This window comes from Amblyraja radiata, unplaced genomic scaffold, assembly GCF_010909765.2.
Source record: "Amblyraja radiata isolate CabotCenter1 unplaced genomic scaffold, sAmbRad1.1.pri scaffold_443_ctg1, whole genome shotgun sequence".
Taxonomy (NCBI): Eukaryota; Metazoa; Chordata; class Chondrichthyes; order Rajiformes; family Rajidae; genus Amblyraja; species Amblyraja radiata.
In genome coordinates, this window is record NW_022630541.1 from 7,882 (window position 1) to 30,715 (window position 22,834).

The 22,834-nt window shown below is 49.4% G+C and overlaps 1 long non-coding RNA gene across 1 annotated transcript; it reads left to right on the top strand.

Moving 5' to 3' along the window:
• Window positions 1-2,185: 2,185 nt before the first annotated feature.
• On the top strand, window positions 2,186-6,794 carry LOC116969964. Its single transcript, XR_004410972.1, has 2 exons — window positions 2,186-2,217; window positions 5,660-6,794. It is a non-coding gene; the product is annotated as an uncharacterized LOC116969964 (long non-coding RNA).
• Window positions 6,795-22,834: the final 16,040 nt, after the last annotated feature.

Genomic DNA, 22,834 nt, shown 5'->3' on the forward strand with positions numbered 1-22,834 from the left:
CGACCATGGCTGACAAGGTATGTCAGGGACAGTATAAAAATTAAAGCGAAGAAGTACAACGTAGCAAAGATGAACGGGAAGCAAGAGGATTGGGTTATGTTTAAAGAAACACAGAAGATAACCAAAAAGACAATACGGGGAGAAAAGATGAGGTACGAAGGTTAGCTAGCCAAGAATATAAAGCAGGATAGTAAAAGCTTCGTTAGGTATGTGAAGAGGAAAAAATTAGTTAAGACCAAAGTTGGACCCTTGAAGACCGAAAATGGTGAATTTATTATGGGGAACAAGAAAATGGCAGATGAGTTGAACAGGTACTTTGGATCTGTCTTCACTAAGGAGGACACAAACAATCTTCCTGATATAGTAGTGGCCAGAGGATCGGGGGTGATGGAGGAACTGAAGGAAGTCTGCATTAGGCAGAAAATGGTGTTGGATAGACCGATGGGACTGAAGGCTGATAAATCCCCAGGGCCTGATGGTCTGAATCCCAGGGTACTTAAGGAAGTGGATCTAGAAATCGTGGATGCATTGGTGATAATTTTCCAATGTTCTAAAGACTCAGGTTCAGTTCCTGTCGATTGGAGGGTAGCTAATGTTATCCCACATTTTAAGAAAGGCGGCCGAGAGAAAACGGGGAATTATAGACCAGTTAGCCTGACATCGGTGGTGGGGAAGATGCTGGAGTCAATTATAAAAGATGAGGTAGCCGCACATTTGGATAGCAGTAACAGGATCGGTCCGAGTCAGCATGGATTTACGAAGGGGAAATCATGCTTGACTAATCTTCTTGAATTTTTTGAAGATGTTACTAGGAAAATGGACAAGGGAGAGCCAGTGGACGTAGTGTACCTGGACTTTCAGAAAGCATTTGATAAGGTCCCACATAGGAGATTAGTGGGCAAAATTAGGGTACATGGTATTGGGGGTAGAGTGCTGACATGGATAGAGAAGTGGTTGGCAGACAGGAAACAAAGGGTAGGGATTAACGGGTCCCTTTCAGAAAGGCAGGCAGTGACTAGTGGGGTACTGCAAGGTTCGGTGCTGGGACCGCAGCTATTTACAATATACATCAATGATTTGTATGAAGGGATTCAAAGTAACATGAGCAAATTTGCAGATGACACAAAGTTGGGTGGCAGTGTGAACTGTGAGGAGGATGCTATGAGAATGCAGGGTGACCTGGACAGGTTGGGGTAGTGGGCAGATGCACGGCAGATGAAGTTTAATGCAGATAAATGTGAGGTTATCCACTTTGGTTGCAAAAACAGGAAGGCAGGTTACTATCTAAATGGTGTCAATTTATGAAAAGGGGAAGTACAACAGGATCTGGGGTCCTTGTTCATCAGTCTATGAAAGTAAGCGTGCAGGTACAGCAGGCAGTGAAGAAAGCGAATGGCATGTTGGCCTTTATAACAAGAGGAATTGAATATAGGAGCAAAGGGGTCCTTCTGCAGTTGTACAGAGCCCTAGTGAGACCACACCTGGAGGATTGTGTGCAGTTTTGGTCCCCTAATTTGAGGAAGGACATACTTGCTATTGAGGGAGTGCAGCGTAGGTTTACAAGGTTAATTCCCGGGATAGCGGGACTGTCATATGCTGAGAGAATGGAGCTGCTGGGCTTGTACACTCTGGAGTTTAGAAAGATGAGAGGGATTCTCATTGAAACATATAAGATTGTTAAGGGCTTGGACATGCTAGAGGCAGGAAACATGTTCCCGATTGGGGGAGTTCAGAACCAGGGGCCACAGTTTAAGAATAAGGAGAAAGCCATTTAGAACGGTGACGAGGAAACACTTCTTTCTCACAGGGAGTTGTGAGTCTGGAATTCTCTGCCTCAGAGGGCGATGGAGGCTGGTTCTCTGGATGCTTTCAAGAGGGAGCCAGATAGGGCTTTTAAAAATAGCAGAGTCAGGGGATATGGGGAGGGCAGGAACGGGGTACTGATGGGGGATGATCAGCCATGATCACATTGAATGGCGGTGCAGGTTCGAAGGGCCAAATGGCCTACTCCTGCACCTATTGTCTATTGTCTATTGAAATAGTAATTGGAAGCAAAACTATATATTTTTGCTAAAAATTTTCTTCCATTTTTATTTCAGATTTTCAGCATCTGCGGTTCTTTGCTTTACACGTTGATTTTGATGTTGTGACCGGCCAACAACGAATCAAAGGAGATTAGATACGCGGTGTCGTAATCTACTGGGATTCAAGTAACTAGTAAGTGTTTCAATGGGAAGGTTCTGCCTACTCGGGATGGGACTCCATTTTAGTTTAGTTTAGAGATACAGCACGGAAACAGGCCCTTCAGCCCACCGAGTCCACGCCGACCAGTGATCCCCGCACACTAACCCTATCCCACACACACTAGGGACAATTTACCTACAAACCTGTACGTTGTTTGAGTGGGGGAGGAAACAGAAGATCTCGGGGGAAACACACGCAGGTCATGTGATAGGAGAAGAATTAGGTCAATTCGGCCCATCTAGTTTACTCTGCCATTCAATCATGGCTGATCTCTCCCTCCTAACCTCATTCTCCTGCTTTTCCCCATAACCCCTGACACCCGTATTATTCATGAATCTGTCTCTGGTTTAAAAATGTCCACTGACTTGGCCTCCGTCTGTGGCAAAGAATTCCACAGAATCACCACCCACTGGCTAAATACATTTCTTCTCATCTCTTTCCTCATGGAACATCCTGTAATACTAAGGCTATAACCTCTAGTCCTACTGTCTCCCACTAGTGGAAACATCCTCTCCACATCCACTCTATCCAAGCCTTTGGCCAAGGTCACGGGGAGAACGTACAAACTCTGTACAGACAGCACCCATAGTCAGGATTGAACCTGGGTCTCTGTAGCTAGTACCGCCCGATTTTATCTGCTCTGAACAGGAAGTTCGCTGAAAGCAGCACGTTAGGAAAAGTAATTTTCCTGAAATTAATCCAACAGTATAAAGAAAGTTTTGTAATAAATCTATTTTTTACAATATGCAATGCAATATGTCACTGATAATCTGCTGGAAGGTTTCTCCTTAATGCTTGAACCAGTTTCTCATGCGTTAGTCAGTGGGATAGAGGCAGCTAAAGTGAACAGTAAAATATTTCAATGTTTAAAATATCACTGATGTCACTGAGAAACCCGTTCTCAAAGGTGGAAATTTCAACGACCGGAGGGTAAAAAAGAGACAAGTTTAAAGGAGATGTGCGGGGAAAGATTTTTATTCCACAGAGTGGTGGGTGCCTGGAACACATTGCCAGGGCTGGTGATGGAAGCAGATATAATAGTGGTGTTTAAGAGGCTTTTGGAAAGGTACATGGATATGCTGGGATTGGAGGGATATGGATCATGTTCAATTTGGCATCATGTTCGGCACAGACATTGTGGGCCGAAGGGCCTGTTCCTGCGCTGTGTTTGTTGTTGCTCTAATGAATAGAATAGAATAGAATACGTTTATTGTCATTGCACAATACTGTGCAACAAAATTCCATTGTATCTCCTTCGGTTTAAAAAGAACAAACACAACAGCCATTGACTCACATATACACTTATCAGTAAAAAAATAATAATAAATAGGTATTAAAAATAATTTAAAAGAATATTGCGCATTATCTTGCACCCCGAATTATATTGTGCTTCCCCAGTGTTTGTTAGAATTAAGTTATTTTATCGCACATGGGTAGAAACTATTTTTTAGTCTACCGGTGCGAGCCTTCAGAGACCTGAATCGCCTCCCAGAGGGTAGCAGAGTGAAAAGGTGATTGGCAGGGTGGGATGTGTCCTGCTTGATGTTTGTGGCCCGGCCCAAACATCGGGCCCTGTATATGTCATCCAGGGAGGGTAGTTGAGCGTTTGTGATGCTCTTTGTGCAGTTTTTATAACTCTCTGCAGCGCCCTCCTCTCAGCCACAGTGCAGCTAGCAAACCACACCAATAATGGAATATTGTTGTAAAGATTGATAATACGATGAGAAAGATAAAGCAAGTACAACATGTGTTTGTGCCTGGGCCAACCTGATCTCCCGGTTGCCAAACACTTTAATTCCCCTCCCCATTCCCACTCTGACCTTTCTGTCCTGGGCCTCTTCCATTGTCAGATTGAGGCAATCACCAAATTGGTGGAACAGCATATCAAGTCAAGTCAAGTTCATTCATCACATACACATAGGAGATGTGCAGTGAAATGAAAAGTGGCAATGCTCGCGGACTTTGTGCAAAAAGACAAACAAACAAACAACCAAACAAACTACAAACAGAATGGAACAGAATCACATTCTTTTACATATTAAAAATTGTGGGCGGAAGGAAAAAGGGAAAAAAACAGCAATTTTAAAAAAAGCAGTAGAGTGGTCCAGTAAAAGTTAGTCCCTGTTGAGATAGGACCACAGTCCTAATGGCCACTGGGAAGAAACTCCTTCTCAACCTCTCCGTTCTCACAACATGGCAACGGAGGCGTTTGCCTGACCGTAGCAGCTGGAACAGTCCGTTGCAGGGGTGGAAGTGATCTCCCATGATCTTATTGGCACTGGAGTTGCACCACCTGATGTATAGTTCCTGCAGGGGGGCGAGTGTAGTTCCCATAGTGCGTTCGGCCGAACGGACTACTCTCTGCAGAACCTTCTTGTCCTGGGCGGAGCAGTTCCCAAACCAGATTGTAATATTTCCGGACAAGATGCTTTCCACAGCCGCTGAGTAGAAGCACTGGAGGATCCTCGGAGACACTGAATTTCCTCAATTGCCTGAGGTGGTAAAGGCGCTGCCTTGCCTTACTCACCAATACTGCAGTGTGTGATGTCCATGTCATATCCTCAGAGATGTAGACTCCCAGGTATTTAAAACAGCTCACCCTATCCACAGTATTCCCATTTATCCTCAATGGTGTGTATGTCCTCGGATGATGTGCCCTCCTAAAGCCCACGATCAGCTCCTTAGTTTTCTTGATGTTCAAGAGGAGGCTGTTGTCCTGACACCAGAGTGCCAGATCAGCCACCTCCTCCCGGTAGGCCTTCTCATCGTTGTCTGAGATCAGGCCCACCACCACAGTGTCATCAGCAAACTTGATTATTGAGTTGGAGCTGAACTTAGCCACACAGTCATGTGTGTACAGGGAGTACAATAGGGGGCTGAGGACGCAACCCTGGGGCGATCCTGTGCTCAGGGTGAGGGACTTCGATGCATATCATATTTCGCTTGGGCAGCTTACGCCCCAGCAGTATGAATATTGGTAGCTCTAACTTGAACCCTTACATCCCCTCTCTCTTCGTCCCTCCCCCACCCAAGTCATTGTACTAATCTGAAAGTTGTCTTGTTGAGTCTCATTGTCTATAACTGGTTTTCACCGAGCCCTCAGCTAACAATGGCCACTTTCCTTTATCATCGTTACTTTGTATTTATATCATTCATTTGTTCTATATCTCTCTCCATCACCGTCTATATCTCTCGTCTCCCTTTCCCCTGAATCTCAGTCTGGCGATGAGTCTCAACCCAAAACGTCACCCATTCCTTTTCTCCAGAGATGCTGTCTGTCCCACTGAGTTACTCCAGCTTTTTGTGTCTGTTTTCAGTTTAAACCTCTGCATCTGCAGTTCCTTCCTACATACAACATGTGTTAATTGGGTGTAGGGTGAGATTGTGCTGAAACTGTGTTGTTTAAAACTTGCAGACTGTGGAAGTCAGAGAACCAGTTGTGACTGTGAGACGTGGTGTTGTGTTGGAAGCACACAGATGGCCTGGGATGTTCATTAGATGCATCAAGAAGTTGCTATGGAGACGGTGCAGGACGTTCCCCCCGGTTACGGCAGGGTTCCCTTCCTGGGAACCGTTCCCAAGCGGAACATGCGTCCGTGAACAGAGTTCCCACACGGCAGAAGATGCCTGCAGCCCCGCAGCAGCCGGTAAATCCATCCCACCGTCTCCCAGACACTCGCTCATGTGTACGGGCTGTACTTTACTGTGTCCGTAAACTGGGGACGATCTACACCTCAAACAAGTCAACTCGGGGCTGGACAACGATTAAAGATAAAGACGGAACAAAGAAATAATGACAGAAAATGCTTTAAATACTCAGCCGGTCGGGCAGCATCTTGTGGAGAAAGAAACAGTTCATGTTTCACGCTCCTGTAGAAACAGGCCCTTCGGCCCAACTTGTCCATGCTGACCAAGATGCCTCCTCTAAGCTGATCCTATTTGCCCACGTTTGGCCCAAAGCCCTCTGACCTTTCTTCCCCATGTTGAAACACCTTCTGAAAAATGTCTTCTCAGATCAATGACCGTTCATCAGAACTGATGCAGTCACATAATGTGGCCAGTTCTGATACAAAATGGAAAGGCTGGTTATCTGAAATTGCCCATATTAATGATAACTTCAAGGGCTGCACCACACTGAAACGTGATGCTGTTCCGCAAGATGTTGTCGGCTTCGTTGGAACAATTGGAACGGCTTCATTTGGGGCGGCACGGTGGCGCAGCGGTAGAGTTGTGGCCTTATAGCACCAGAGACCCAGGTTCGATCCTGACTATGGGTGCTGTCTGTATGGAGTTTGTACGTTCTCCCCGTGACCTGAGTGGGTTTACGCCAAAATCTTCAGTTTCCTCTCACACTCCAAAGATGTACAGGTTTATAGATTAATTGTCTTGGTATAATTGTAGTTTGTCCCTAGTGTGTGTAGGATAATGTTAATATGTGGGGATCGCTGGTCAGTGCAGACTCGATGGGCTCTCTAAACTAAACTAAACAATGTAGGTGGACTAATAATAAAACATGCAATAGCCTGGAAAATCTGCCATCCAGCACCAAATTCCCAAGTGTCCCAGATTTGTGAGTTATAATGAACTCTGAGAATCCGTGTGGGTCCGCTGGTGTAGGTGGAGGTCACCTCAGTATGTGAAGCTCTTCCCACAGTGTGAACATTTACACGGCCTCTCTCCGGTGTGGGTCCGCTGGTGTAGGTGGAGGGTCCTTGCCCGTGTGAAACACTTCCCACAGTGTGAACATTTACACGGCCTCTCTCCGGTGTGGGTCCGCTGGTGTAGGTGGAGGGTCCGTGCACATGTGAAACACTTCCCACATTCTGCATATTCATGCCGTCTCTCCTTTGTCCGTGCTTGAACATCACCTGATTTCCCAATTCCACTCCTTCCGTCAGATGGTGTGAACGGACTCTGCCCACGTTTACATTGTGAATCTGGGTTCACACCGGAGGCAGAAGGTTGTCCAGCTGACGTTGGTCTGGAAGCTTCAGGATGCCTTCTTAAGTGTTGTATAAGGAACTCCACTGTGGTAAATGCAACAGTGCAGTGAGGGCAGGGATGACAGTCTCCTTGGGTCACTCCTGACTTGTGGCAACAATAAAAGTGGTTGATTTATCAATCGCCGTGTTGATGAACTCAGTGCGATAACCAGACTGCATCACAACAGTCCCGATCCCAGCGATCCCGTACAGTCAGAATATCCCAGTGGGGACAGTTTATCCCAGTGGGAAGAAGCAGTCTAGAGAGGGTTGGACATGCGGCAATGATACCCGTCCCTGGTCCCCAATTCACACAGGAATCCCTTATACCCCAGACTTCTCCACACAAAGTATCATCATAAAGGGAGAAATACAGCAAAGGCCAATATTAATACAGTTTGAAAATTAATTAATTATTCAAAATAATTCAATAGGAAAGAATTAAATGTAAAAACACTGAAAATGGGTGACATTTCTCTGATAAAGCTCTGCCTGCAGTCTGAACATTTGTACGGCCTCTCTCCAGTGTGGATCCACTGGTGTTGGTGGAGGGTCCCTGCCCATGTGAAGCCCTTCCCACATTCTGCACATTCATGCAGTCTGTGAAACTCTTCCTACAGCCGCTATCCCGTGTGGGTCTTCTTATCGAGTCCACACATGAGATTAGAAGTTGTTCAACCAGAGCTGAACACACGTCTCGGCATCTGCATACAACGGTGTCTGTCTTGTACTTCTTGTGCGTGGTGGTGGAAAGATTGGTGAAACAAGGGCCGCGACGTGAATGCTCTTTCCTTGACCCCGTGGGTCCTCTGGTGTCGATGGAGGGAGCTGGACTCTGAAACTCTTCTTCCAGACTGTGCTTTTGTACGGCCTCTCTCCGGTGTGGGTCCGCTGGTGTTGGTGGAGGGTCCGTGCCCGTGTGAAACACTTCCCACATTCTGCACATTCATGCCGTCTCTCCTTTGTCCGTGCTTGAACATCACCTGATTTCCCAATTCCACTCCTTCCGTCAGATGGTGTGAACGGGCTCTGCCCACGTTTACATTGTGAATCTGGGTTCACACCGGAGGCAGAAGGTTGTCCAGCTGACGTTGGTCTGGAAGCTTCAGGGTGCCTTCTTAAGTGTTGTATAAGGAACTCCGTGTGGTAAATGCAACAGTGCAGTGAGGGCAGGGATGACAGTCAATGTTTCCCCGGTGCTGGAAGGCAAAAAGCTTCTGTTTCTCCTCCTTTCTGGCCCAGTTCACAAACCTCGACCACAGCAGCAAAGGTGAAGTGGACAACAGTGCTTAACACTCATCACATGAAGACAGAATGTGAAGTATATCAGTAAAGTCAGTTGAAAGGCAGGAGATGTTCCCAGCCACGGCCAAAATCCAATCCCGGGAAGGAAGACACAGAAGAAGCTGTTGTGTTAATTACAGGGAGGTAAAGACAGAGCAGAAGCCAATAGAAGTTATGTTATCAAAGAACAGGAATGTCCAATATCCTCAGACATATTCTCAAAGTAAACCAGTGGAGTGAAATGTTTGGACCTGACCCATATGGTCTCAGAAAGCACAAACCTTAGATTTCATGTGGGAAGAAAACTCATGTCAGCGTGCATCACGAGAAAAGGGCAAAGAGGAAAAAAGGTGAAGAATATTTTCTCCAAACCAATGGCGAGCATGGCTTCATAGTTCCGCTTCACGTTCTTATAACGGAGATTTTCCCAGTCACATCTCTTCCCACACTTCTTCGGGAAAAATAGCCAGCAATGTCTTTGAAGCTGTCTGCATCCTGGAACAACAAACATTGTACCTGATACCCTTTGATGGAAAATCAGCGGGCGGCTGAGCTCAGTTGTTGGTGAACGATGGCCTCGGTTACCCCCCCCCCCCCCCACCCCTCTCTCCTCACCGATCCCCTCGGCCCCAGGCTCCAGTATGGGTCACGTTGCAGGCAGAGGAGATGAGATTAATTTGGCATCATGTTCAGCACGGACTTTATGGGCCAAAGGGCCTGTTCATATGCTGTTCTGTTAAAGTTGGTGAGACTTGTTGAGTAGAATAATAATTCAAAGAGTCAAAGGTCTCGTTGAACAAACATTTACTCTGTCACCCGGGTGAAAATAGGACACAGCCAGTAGTGTGCACTCAGATGCACACTCGCAAGCTGCTACACCTCTACTGACTATACAGAGAAATTACATGTATCTTTATACTGATAAAACAACATTCGTCACATGGTTCGTAGGCATAAGTGAACAAAGGGCTCAGTTACGTACAATGAAATCCCTCAAATAACATTAAAGAGATATTGGAGTATAGAGATACATGGCCCAGCTGCATAGGCAAGAAAGCACTATTGTATTGATTGCAACCTCCAGACAAAACACTGATATGGCAAAGAAACGAGATGCTAGGGAACGGCCGTTAGAAACATAGAAACATAGAAACATAGAAAGTAGGTGCGAGAGTAGACCACCAGGTCCGTCGAGCCTGCACCGCCATTCGCTCATGGCTGAACACTAAACAGACACACTTACCCACAAACAGTAGACACAAGACACAGAACACAAGACACTACCCTCCCCTTTATACCGCTATCACCCCTCTCCACCCCAAAAACCTCGTGATCTCCTGGGGGAGGCAAAAAACCGGATAAAAACCCAGGTCCAATTCGGGAAAAAAATCCGGGAAATTCCTCTCCGACCCCAATCTAGGCGATCGACACTTGTCCAGGAGATCACTCAGGTCTTACTATACTAACCATACCTAGGTCCATATCCCTGCCCTCTCCCCGTAGCCCCTTATCCCCTTGGCAGCTAAAAAACCATCTATTTTAGTCTTAAATATATTTAAAGTTTCTGCTTCCACTGCTCCCTGGGGCAGTGAATTCCATAAATTAACCACCCTCTGGGTGAAGAAGTTCTTCCTCATCTCAGTTTTAAAAGAGCCCCCCCTTATTCTGCAACTATGTCCCCTAGTTCTAGTTTCCCCGATCATTGGGAACATCCTCGGTGCATCCACCCGATCAAGGCCCCTCACGATCTTATATGTTTCAATGAGATCGCCTCTCATTCTTCTAAACTCCAAAGAGTAGAGTTCCAGCCTACTTAACCTTTCCTCATATGTCAATCCCCTCATTGCAGGAATTAATCTTGTAAACCTTCGCTGCACTGCCTCCAGGGCTAGTACATCCTTTCTTAAGTATGGACCCCAGAACTGTACACAGTATTCCAAATGTGGTCTCACTAATACTGTGTACAGCTGCAGCAAGACCTCCGTGTTTTTATACTCAATCCCCCTAGCAATAAAGGCCAAAACTCCATTGGCCTTCCTGATTGCTTGCTGCACGTGCATACTAACTTTTAGTGATTCATGTACTAATACCCCTAGATCCCTTTGCGTTGCATTACAACGCAGCTCCTCCTCATTTAGAAAATAACTTGCCCTATCATTTTTTTTCCCAAAGTGAATGACTTCACATTTATTAGTATTAAATTTCATCTGCCAAGTTGTTGCCCACTCACCTAGCTTATCTATATCCTTTTGCAGACTCTTCCTATCCTCCTCATCCCCTACTTTTCCTCCCATTTTTGTATCGTCCGCAAATTTTGATATATTACACTTGGTTCCCTCCTCCAAATCATTTATATAAATTGTGAACAACTGGGGTCCCAGCACCGACCCTTGCGGAACCCCGCTAGTTACCGGTTGCCATCCCGGTATGAACCATTTATCCCCACTCTCTGCTTCCTATTGTTAGCCAATCCTCTACCCATGCTAATATATTACCCCCAATCCCATAATTTTTTATTTTTAGCAATAGTCTCTTATGTGGCACCTTGTCAAAAGCCTTTTGGAAGTCCAAGTATACCACATCCACCGGTTCCCCTTTATCCACCCGGGTTGTTACTTCCTCAAAGAATTCGAGCAGATTCGTTAAACAGGACTTCCCCTTCACAAAACCATGCTGGTTCTGTCCGATGAAGTCATGTTTATCCAAGTGCCCCGTTAGTGTTTCTTTAATAATTGTCTCTAACATTTTACCCACCACCGATGTTAGACTAACCGGTCTATAGTTACCCGCCTTCTGTTTACTTCCTTTTTTAAATATAGGTGTTACATTGGCCATTTTCCAATCCACTGGGACCGTTCCTGCCTCCAGGGAGTTTTGGAAAATTATCACCAATGCATCCACAATCCCCACCGCTATCTCCCTCAAGACCCTTGGATGTAATCCATCAGGCCCAGGGGATTTATCCTCCTTCAGTCTCATTAATTTCCCTAATACCACCTCCTTGGTGATCTTAATAGTATTTAGCTCCTCCATTCCTACCGCCCCCTGTTTATCCAGCGTTGGAATATTTTTTGTGTCTTCTATGGTGAAGACTGATACAAAATACTCGTTTAATGCCTTTGCCATTTCCATGTTCCCCACCAACAACTCTCCAGTCTCACCCTCCAATGGACCAACGTTCACCTTAGCCACCCTTTTTCTTTTTATATAGCTATAAAAACTCTTACTATTAGTTTTTATGTTGTTCGCTAAATTCCTTTCATAGTCTATTTTCCCCGTCTTAATTAATCTCTTAGTTATTTTTTGCTGACCTTTAAATGCTTCCCAATCCTCTACCCTCCCACTATCTCTGGCTACCTTATATGCCCTTGCCTTCAGCCGAATACTATCCTTTATAGTTTTACTGAGCCATGGCTGACTGTTCTTACCCTTACCCCTTTTTTTCTTCATAGGAATAAATTTTTCTTGAAGGTTATACAGTATACCCTTAAACGTACACCACTGCTCATGTACCGTCTTATTCTTGAGTCTGCTATCCCAGTCAACTTTGATCAGCTCAGTCCTCATACCTTCATAATCCCCCTTATTTAGACTAAGCACCCTAGCCTGAGTTTCAACCTGCTCCCCTTCTATTTGAATATGGAATTCGACCATATTGTGGTCACTTGTTCCCAACGAGTCCCTAACTATGACATTTTTAATTAATCCTGCTTCATTACACAGGACCAGATCCAAGATTGCCTCCCCCCTTGTCGGTTCTGTGACATACTGTTCTAGGAACCCGTCTCTAATACATTCTATAAACTCTTCCTCTAGTCTACCCTGCCCAGTTTGGTTTGCCCAATTAATATGAAAATTGAAGTCCCCCATGATTACAGCAGTTCCCTTTTTACATGCGTCAACTATTTGCAGATTTATGTTCTGACTAACAGCGTCACAGCTATTTGGAGGTCTATAAATTACACCCACTAGTGTTTTTTTCCCCTTATTATTCTCTATCTGTACCCAAGCTGTTTCACTATCCTGATCCTTCAACGCAATATCCTTCCTCTCTATTGCCGTTATTCCCTCCCTTATTAAAAGGGCCACCCCTCCTCCCTTTCTTTCCTGTCTATCTTTCCTAATTGTCGAGTACCCCTCTATATTTAACTCCCAGTCCTGATCCCCTTGCAGCCATGTCTCCGTAATGGCCACGATATCATAACTATATATACTTAATTGCACCGTTAATTCATTTATCTTATTACGAATACTCCGTGCATTTAGATAAAGCACTTTCAGATGATTTTTACTACCCTTCCTTTCCGTTTTTGCCCCTTTTACATCTAGAGCTTTATCTTCACACATTCTGTCTCCTGTCTCATTTTGACTTTCCGCTTCCCCACTGATACCCTGCTCTATTTCCTCTACCCCTGCCGTTATTACCCCCCTTGATACATCCCCCCCGCTACTTAGTTTAAAGACCTCTCTACTGCCCTAGTTATATGATTTGCCAGGACCCCAGTCCCAGCACCGTTCAGGTGAAGTCCGTCCTTACAGAACAGATCCCCCCTGTCCCAGTACTGGTGCCAGTGGCCCAAGAAACCAAACCCATTATTCCCACACCAGTCTTTGAGCCACGCATTTAGCTTTTTAATTTTACGTACCCTCGCCGATTTGGCCCGTGGCTCAGGTAGCAATCCGGAGATCAGTACCCTCGAGGTTCTGCTTTTTAATTTATTCCCTAACTGCTCAAACTCCTTCAGCAGATCCTCCTTCCTCGTCCTTCCTATGTCATTGGTCCCCACATGGACCACGACCACTGGATCCTCCCCCTCCCACTGCAAATTTCTCTCCAGCATCGCAGAGATATCCTTAACCCTAGCACCGGGTAGGCAACACAGCCTTCGGGACATGTTCTGCTGGCCGCAGAGAACCTTATCTACCCCCCGAATAATACTATCCCCTATCACTACGGCATTTCTTCTAACTCCCCCCTCTTGAATGGCCTCCTGATCCACGGTGCTGCAGCCAGGTTGCTCATCCCTCCCACAGCCCCTGATCCCGTCCTTACATTGAGTAAGAGCCTCGGTCATGCTCGTCAGGGACAAGGGCTGTGGCTCCTGCCGCATCTCCTCCTGGTTCCCCCTACCTGCCTCGCTTATGGCCACACCTTCCTTTCCTTGCTCACTAACTACTGAATTAGTTAAACTGGTCGGTGTGACCATCCCCTGGCACAAAACATCCAGGTAATACTCCCCCTCCCTGATGTACCGCAGCGTATGAAGTTGGGTCTCCAGCTCATCAATGCGGAGCTGGAGTTCCTCTAGCCTCAAACACTTACTGCAGCTGTAGGGATCTTCTACATCAATGGTGTCGACAAATTCCCACATCTCACAGTATTGGCACATCTGGCCGCCCATCTTATATAAGTAATTAACTGGTCCTATTTAAGAATCCCCTACCCGGATTACTGTATTGATACACCCCTTATTTATATAATCCTACCTCCTATAAATGGGAAAGTACTCACCCCAGCCGTAAATTACCTACTGGTTTGGCTGTCTAGTTAAGTTCCTTCCGCTCTTCCTGTCTGGTCCACTGCTCCCTTGCAGTGCGTGGCAAACCTCTTTGCCTCTGTCAGTCTCTGTTAGTCTCTCGAGTCTCTCGAGCCGCGGCTCCGTCCGTCCTCCCTCGGCGACAGCACCTGTGGCACCGCGATCGTGACGTCCCTTCCGTTCCTGCAGAGCCTTCCTGTCCTGGGCGGAGTCTGCAGCTAACTGTGTGCTCACGTCCGGTAGGTCACCCACTGTGCCGCCCCAAGCAATTTTGTGTACCGACAATAAAGATATACTGTTACTGATCTGAATTGAATCTGAATCTCCATTGAAGCCCAGGGAGAGCCGCGGCCATCTTTGATCAAGGCACTTCTTCCATTGAGGGGGGAGGGGCCGGGTCCGGTGACGTTCTACCCCTCCGCGCGATGACGTCCGGCCCCATACGCGGTGACGTTCACGGCAGGGACGCGCTGACGCAGTGACGTGGCCCCGCCCCCGCCTCCTCCTCTCGTCGCCGCCATCTTGTCGCTTCTCTGCTGGAGTTGAGTCTTTCTCTCCTTTTTCTTCTCCTTTTTCTCTCTTTTTCATCCCCCTTTCCGCCCGGAAACGGCCCCGGGAACCCCGCGCGGAACCCCAGGGGGCGGCGGGAGCGGAATCCGCAACTTCCGGCCGCCAATAACCCGGGAAACGGCGGATTTATCGCTAGTTAAGGCTGGTTAACCGCTAGTTAGCGGCTGGTTAGCGCTGACCACACGTGTTGGCCGTCGCTGACCAGTTTAGCCGCGATTTGGGGCCGTTCTGGGGGTTGAATCTCCAAAAGTGGAAAAATGCAGCCAAATGTGGCTCTTATCGCCTAATATCGCTAGTTAGGGCTGGTTAACCGCTGGTTAGCAACTGGTTAACGATCACTAAACGTGTTAACCCTCCCTGGCCCATTTAGCGGCGATTTGGGGCCGTTCTAGGGTTTAATCTCCCAATGTGGTCAAATGTGACTTTTATCGCTAGTTAGGGCGGGTTAACCACTGGTTAGTAGTTGGTTAACGGCAGGTTAACGCTCACCACATCCGTTGGCCGCCGCTGACCAGTTGAGCAGCGATTTGGGGCAGTTCTGGGGTTGAAACTCCCAATGTGGTCAAATGTGGCTTTTATCGCCTAATATCGCTTAGTTAGGGCTGGTTAACCGCTGGTTAGCACCTGGTTACCGCTCACTAGACGTGTTGGCCGTCGCTGACCCGTTTAGCAGCGATTTGGGGCCGGTTTGGTGCTAAAATGGTGAAAACACACAAATGGGATTTATCGCTAGTTAAGGCGGGTTAACCGCTAGTTAGCAACTGGTTAGCGCTCACTGGATGTGCTGGCTGTCAGTGGCTGTTTATCAGCGATTTTGGGCCGTTCTGGAGGTAGAATCTGCAAATGTGGCTTTAATAGAAACATAGACAATAGGTGCAGGAGTAGAGGCCATTCGGGTACGAGTTGGGCCGAATGCCGGAGTTCTTTCCAATGCTGTATCACTTTATGACAAAGTGCTGGAGTAACTCAACGGGTCAGGCAGCATCTGTGGAGAAGATAGACACAAAGTGCTGGAGTAACTCAGCGGGTCAGGCAGCATCTGTGGAGAAGATAGACACAAAGTGCTGGAGTAACTCAGCGGGTCAGGCAGCATCTGTGGAGAGTAGGAATGGGTGGCGTTTTGGGTCGACACCCTTCTTTGGTTTAGTTTAGTTTAGAGATGCAGCGCAGAAACAACAGGCCTTTCGGCCCACGGAGTCCGTGCCGACCAGGGATCACCCCGTACACTAGCACTATCCCACGCACATTAGGGACAATTCAGCAATTTTGTGGAGGCCGATTCATCTACAACCCTGAACGTCTTTGGAGGAAACAGGAGCACCCGGAGTGAAAACCCACGCAGGTCAAAGGGAGAACGTACAAACTCTGCACAGACAGCACCCGTAGTCAGGATCGAGCCCAGGTCTCTAGCGGTGAGGCAGCAACTGTACCGCTGCTCCACTGTGCCGCGCAGAATTATATAACGGTTTCCTCCGCCATAAACACACTCAATATGTGCTAGTAATGTCCTGTTTGCCAGCATGTTGACCCTCTGTGTTCCCCTCCTGCAGGGTTTAGGAGCCGTTGCTGTGGACGGAGAGTCGGGGACGTGAGCGGCCATTGAGGGCGGCCAGGGTGCCGGCGAGCCCCCCATCTGCTCGGTGTGCGGGTGCACACGGGAGAACGCCCCTTCGACTGCTCCAACTGCGGAAAGAGTTTCAAGACGGCGAGTGACCTGGAGACCCACCGGCGGGTGCACACGGGCAAGAAGCCCCATGTCTGCTCCACCTGCGGCAAGAGCTTTGCCTTCTTGTCGGGGCTGTGGAATCACCGGCGGGTGCACAGCAGTGAGCGACCCTTCACCTGCCCCGACTGCGGCAAAAGCTTCAAGTTGTCCGCGGACGTGAAGGTGCACAGGCGCGTGCACACCGGCGAGCGCCCCTACACCTGTAGCGACTGCGGCAAGGGCTTCACCCAGTACAGCGGCCTGCAGAATCACCAGCGCACCCACACCGGCGAGCGCCCCTACACCTGCGCCCAGTGCGGCAAGGGCTTCACCCACTCCACCAGGCTGCAGAATCACCAGCGCACCCACACCGGCGAGCGCCCCTACACCTGCGCCCAGTGCGGCAAGGGCTTCACCAACTCCACCAGGCTGCTGATACACCAGCGCACCCACACCGGCGAGCGCCCCTACACCTGCGCCCAGTGCGGCAAGGGCTTCACCCAGTACAGCGGCCTGCAGAATCACCAGCACAGCATCCACACCGGCGAGCGCCCCTACACCTGCGCCCAGTGCGGCAAGGGCTTCACCAACTCCACCAGGCTGCTGATACACCAGCGCACCCACACCGGCGAGCGCCCCTACACCTGTGCCCAGTGCGGCAAGGGCTTCATCTGCTCCTCCAACCTGCAGAAGCACCAGCGCACCCACACCGGTGAGCGCCCCTACACCTGCTCCCAGTGCGGCAAGGGCTTCACCACCTCCACCAGGCTGCTGATACACCAGCGCATCCACACCGGTGAGCGCCCATACACCTGCGCCCAGTGCGGCAAGGGCTTCACCCAGTCCAACAGCCTGCTGGTTCACCAGCGCAGCACCCACACCGGCGAGCTCCCCTTCACCTGTGCCCAGTGCGGCAAGGGCTTCACCAACTCCGGCCACCTGCAGAGGCACCAGCTCACCCACACCGGCGTGCGCCCCTTCACCTGCGCCCAGTGCGGCAAGGGCTTCACCCAGTCTACTCACCTGCTACTTCACCAGCGCACCCACACCGGCGAGCGCCCCTACACCTGCGCCCAGTGCGGCAAGGGCTTCACCCAGTCTACTCACCTGCTGGTTCACCAGCGCACCCACACCGGCGAGCGCCCCTACACCTGCGCCCAGTGCGGCAAGGGCTTCACCCAGTCTACTCACCTGCTGGTTCACCAGCGCACCCACACCGGCGAGCGCCCCTACACCTGCGCCCAGTGCAACAAGGGCTTCACCCAGTCCAGCAGCCTGCAGAAGCACCAGCGCACACACACCGGCGAACGCCCCTACACCTGCGCCTAGTGCGGCAAGGGCTTCACCAAGTCCAGCAGCCTGCAGAAGCACCAGCGCACCCACACCGGCGAGCGCCCCTACACCTGCGCCCTGTGTGGCAAGGGCTTCACCAATCCCAGCAGCCTGCAGAAGCACCAGCGCACACACACCGGCGAGCGCCCCTACACCTGCGCCCAGTGCGGCAAGGGCTTCACCCAGTCCTCCAACCTGCAGAGGCACCAACGCACCCACACCGGCTAGCGCCCCTACACCTGTGCCTAGTGCGGCAAGGGCTTCACCCAGTCCAGCAGGCTGCTGTCCCACCAGCGGGTTCACGCCGGCAACCGTCCCGTCCCCAGCCTGGTGTGTGGAGAGCGCTCTGCCATGGACTCCCACGCCCTGTCTCACCAACACGTGCACACCAGTGGCCAGCCTTACGACTGCCCGTACTGTGGTGAGGTGTTTGACAGCTCGCGGGGGTTACGGCATCACCGGCGGGCCCACGTCGGCGAGCAGCTGATCCCACTGTGACAAGAGAGCACGGGGGCTGCGGGAGCACCAGCGGATACACACCGGAGAGAGACCCTTTGTGTGCGCTGAGTGTGGCAAGGGTTTCACTCGCATGTCCAGCCTGTGGCAGCAATATCGTACCCACAGCGGTGAGCGTCCCTTCCCCGGCCTGTCCTGTGGTAAGGGCTACACCCGCCTTGACCACCTGCTGGAGCACCGGCGAATCCACACCGGCCAGCGCCCCTTCACCTGCCCGCTCTGTGGCAAGGCCTTTGCCCGCTCCTCCAGCCTGCTGGCACACCGCCACGTGGATAGATGGGCGCTGTTTAGGTAAACACAAAATACTGGAAGGAATGGGTAACATTTCTGGTCGAGACCCTCCTCAGTCTCGACCCGAAATGTCACTCAGTCCTTCTGTCCAGAGATGCTGCCTGTCCCGCTGAGTTACTCCAGCGTTTTGTGTCCATTTTTGTAAACCAGCATCTGCAGTTCCTCGTTTTTATACCATTCTGGTTAACTATGCAATACTCCAAATGCTACCTGAACAATGTCCCTTAAAGCTACACATATACATTCCTCTCTCCTTATCTCACATCCTTTTATCTCCTTATTTTCCCTCGCCTCTGTCACTTACTTCACGTTTCCAAAATAGTAACAAAAGATGCTGTGTGCCTTTGTTCATTAGAGTGATGGCCCAGGAGGGTTAAGTGTGTGTTGCATACTTGAATTTGTATCCCCTGCCACTCTCGCAGGCTAAATAATCAGTAAAGCTTGTGTTGGTTGATCTAACTTATTGTGAGTTGTCTGTTTTAAGAAATGTACCTTAACAGTTCTGGACTCCCCCAACATGGGGAACATGTTTCCTGCATCTACCCTGTCCAATCCCTCACTAATTGTATACGATTCTATAAGATACCCGCTCATCCTTCTGAATTCCAGTGAATACAAACCCAGTCGACCCATTCTTTCAACATATATCAGTCCCGCCATCATCTCAGGAATTAACCTGGTGAACCTACGCTGGGCTCCCTCAATAGCAAGAATATCCTTCCTCAAATTTGGAGACCAAAACTGCACACAATACTCCAGGTGTGGTGTCACCAGGGCCCTGTACAACTGCAGTAGGTCCACCTTGCTCCTAAACTCAATCCCTCTCTCTATGAAGGCCAACATGCCATTAGCTTATGATTTGAGTATAGGAGCAGGGAGGTTCTACTGCAGTTGTACAGGGTCTTGGTGAGACCACACCTGGAGTATTGCGTACAGTTTTGGTCTCCTAATCTGAGGAAGGACATTCTTGCCGTAGAGGGAGTACAGAGAAGGTTCACCAGACTGATTCCTGGGATGTCAGGACTTTCATATGAAGAAAGACTGGATAGACTCGGCTTGTACTCGCTAGAATTTAGAAGATTGAGGGGGGATCTTATAGAAACTTACAAAATTCTTAAGGGGTTGGACAGGCTAGATGCAGGAAGATTGCTCCCGATGTTGGGGAAGTCCAGGACAAGGGGTCACAGCTTAAGGATAAGGGGGGAAATCCTTTAAAACCGAGATGAGAAGAACTTTTGTAAATGGATCTATAGCTTTCTATGTGACAGAAAACAGGTGGTAAAAATTGGTGACCATGTCTCGCTGGCTAGGTTCCTGAACACCGGCGGCCCCCCAGGGTTGCGTTTTATCACCTCTTCTGTACTCTGTATACACACATTTTTGCTGTTCACACTCTGTCTTGTTATTTAAATTTGCAGATGACACATCTGTGGCAGGTCTTATTACCAATAACATCGAAACCGTTTACCATAGTGAAGGAGAGGAGCTAGTAAGGTGGTGTGAGAACAACAACCTCAAGTTCAAGTTCAAGTGTGTTTATTGTCATGTGTCCCTGTATAGGACAATGAAATTCTTGCTTTGCTTCAGCACACAGAAAATAGTAGGCATTTTCGCCTGCAGTCTGTCTGTTTTTACTTTTTATGTTGTTTTTTTTTGTCTAGTTTAGTAATTTTTTTGGTTATTAGGTGGTGTTATGTGTGTGGGGGGAGGGTGAAACAGAGCTTTCTGTCTCTCCCTTCGGGGGAATGCGACTTTTTGTCGTATCCCCCTTCTCTTCCCCCGTCTGCGCTGAGGCCTAATGGCGGAGCTGGCGGCCTCCAACCTGCGACCGACCTTGAGGGTCCGGAGGTAGAGCCAGCCAGGACTCACCAACGCGAGGCTGGCCGTCTTCGAGCTGTGGCGACGTCCGGGTAGCGGCACGACTCGGCGCTCCGGTGAGGGCGGACGGCGCGGGGCTGAGACACTCCTGTGCGGCCGGCACGGCTACTGGCTGGAAGGTGCTCCCGGCTGAGACGCTGCCGTGTGGGCGGACCGGCTCCCGGCTGGAAGGCGCTCCCGAGCGAGCGGCCCGGTGCGGGGCTGAGACGCTGCCTTGTGGGCGGCCCGGTGCGGAGCGGAGACGGCGGCTGAGGCGGCGTTCTGGCGGCGGCGACCTGGATCCGGGGCTCGGCCGCGGGCCAATGGAGGACACAACAGCTGCGGGCAGCTTCGACCATCCCCCGGGCCGCGGTGTTTGAACCGGCCCGTTCGCGGAGCTCGGTTGAGCCGCGGGACTGACTTACCATCGCCCGGTGGGGTATCGCCTCGGCGCAGAGGGAGAAGAGGAGGGAAGAGACAGTAACTCTAAGACTTTTGCCTCCATCACAGTGAGGAGGTGTTTGGTGAACTCACTGTGGTGGATGTTAATTTGTGTTTATTGTGTTTTGTTATTATTACATGTATGGCTGCAGGCAACAGCATTTCGTTCAGACCGAAAGGTCTGAATGACAAATAAAGGATTCAATTTACTACAAAACAGATAAATGTGTCCATATACCATGATATAAATATATACACACATGAATAAATAAACTGGTAGTGCAAATAACAGAAAGTGGTTGCTAATAGTCAGAGTTTTGTCCGAGCCAGGTTTAATAGCCTGATGGCTGAGGGGAAGTAGCTATTCCTGAACCTGGTTGTTGCAGTCTTCAGGCTCCTGTACCTTCTACCTGAAGGTAGCAGGGAGATGAATGTGTGGCCAGGATGGTGTGGGTCCTTGATGATACTGCCAGCCTTTTTGAGGCAGCGACTGCGATAAATCCCCTCGATGGAAGGGAGGTCAGAGCCGATGATGGACTGGGCAGTGTTTACTACTTTTTGTAGTCTTTTCCTCTCCAGGGCGCTCAAGTTGCCGAACCAAGCCACGATGCAACCGATCAGCATGCTCTCGACTGTGCACCTGTAGAAGTTAGAGAGAGTCTTCCTTGACAATCCGACTCTCCGTAATCTTCTCAGGAAGTAGAGGCGCTGATGAGCTTTTTTGATAATTGCGTTAGTGTTCTCGGACCAGGAAAGATCTTCAGAGATGTGCACGCCCAGGAATTTCTTGACCCTTTCAACCATCGACCCGTTGATATAAATGGGGCTGTGGGTCCCCCTCCTACTCCTTCCAAAGTCCACAATCAGTTCCTTGTACCTCATACTTAACATCTCAAAAACTAAGGAGCTGGTTGTTGATTTCATAAAGAAGGCCTCCCCCCTCTTCATCAATGGAGAGGTGGTTGAGTGCGTCACCTCCTTTAAGTTCCTCGGGACCACCATACATCAATCCCTATCATGAGAGCTCAACACCAGTCTCATAATCTGAGGAAGGACATTGTTGCCATGGAGGGAGTGCAGAGAGGGTTCACCAGACTGATTCCTGGGATGTCGGGACTGTCTTGTGAAGAGAGACTGGATAGACTCGGTTTATACTCTCTAGAATTTGGGAGATTGAAAGGGGATCTTGTAGAAACTTGCAAAATTCTTGGGGGGTTGGACAGGCTAGATGCAGGAAGATTTTTCCCAATGTTGGGGAAGTCCAGGACAAGGGGTCACAGCTTAAGGATAAGGGGGAAATACTTTAAAACCGAGATGAGAAGAACTTTTTTCACACAGAGAGTGGTGAATCTCTGGAACTCTCTGCCACAGAGGGTAGTCGAGGCCACACAGTTTATTGGCTATATTTAAGAGGGAGTTAGATGTGGCCCTTGTGGCTAAAGGGATCAGGGGGTATGGAGAGAAGGCAGGTACGGGATACTGAGTTGGATGATCAGCCATGATCATATTGAATGGCGAATGGTGCAGGCTCGAAGGGCCGAATGGCCTACGGCCATCTTTGATCAGGGCACTTCTCCATTGAAGTCAAAGGGAGTGAAGCCCAGGGAGGGGTGGCGGCCATATTTGGTCAAGGCATTTCTCCATTGAAGCCAATGAGGGGAGTGCGGCGGCCATCTTTGATCAGGGCAGTTCTCCATTGAAGTCAATGGGAGTGAAGCCCAGGGAGGCGGCGGCCATCTTTGGTCAAGGCGCTTCTCCATTGACGCCAATGAGGGGGAGGGCGGCGGCCATCTTTGATCAGGGCGCTTCTCCATTGAAGCCAATGGGAGTGAAGCCCAGAGTGGGGGGCGGCGGCCATCTTTGTGCGCGGCGACGGTCCGCCCCTCCGCGCGATGACGTCGCGGGGGGGGTGGCTGCGCGGTGACGTTGTGGGCGGGGACGCGCTGACGCAGTGACGCCGCCGCCGCCATCTTGCCGCTTCTCTGCTGGAGTTGAGTCTTCTCCTTTTTTTCTCTCTCCTCCTTTTTCATCCGTTTTTTCTCCTTTTTCTCTCCTTTTTCATCCCTTTTTCCGCC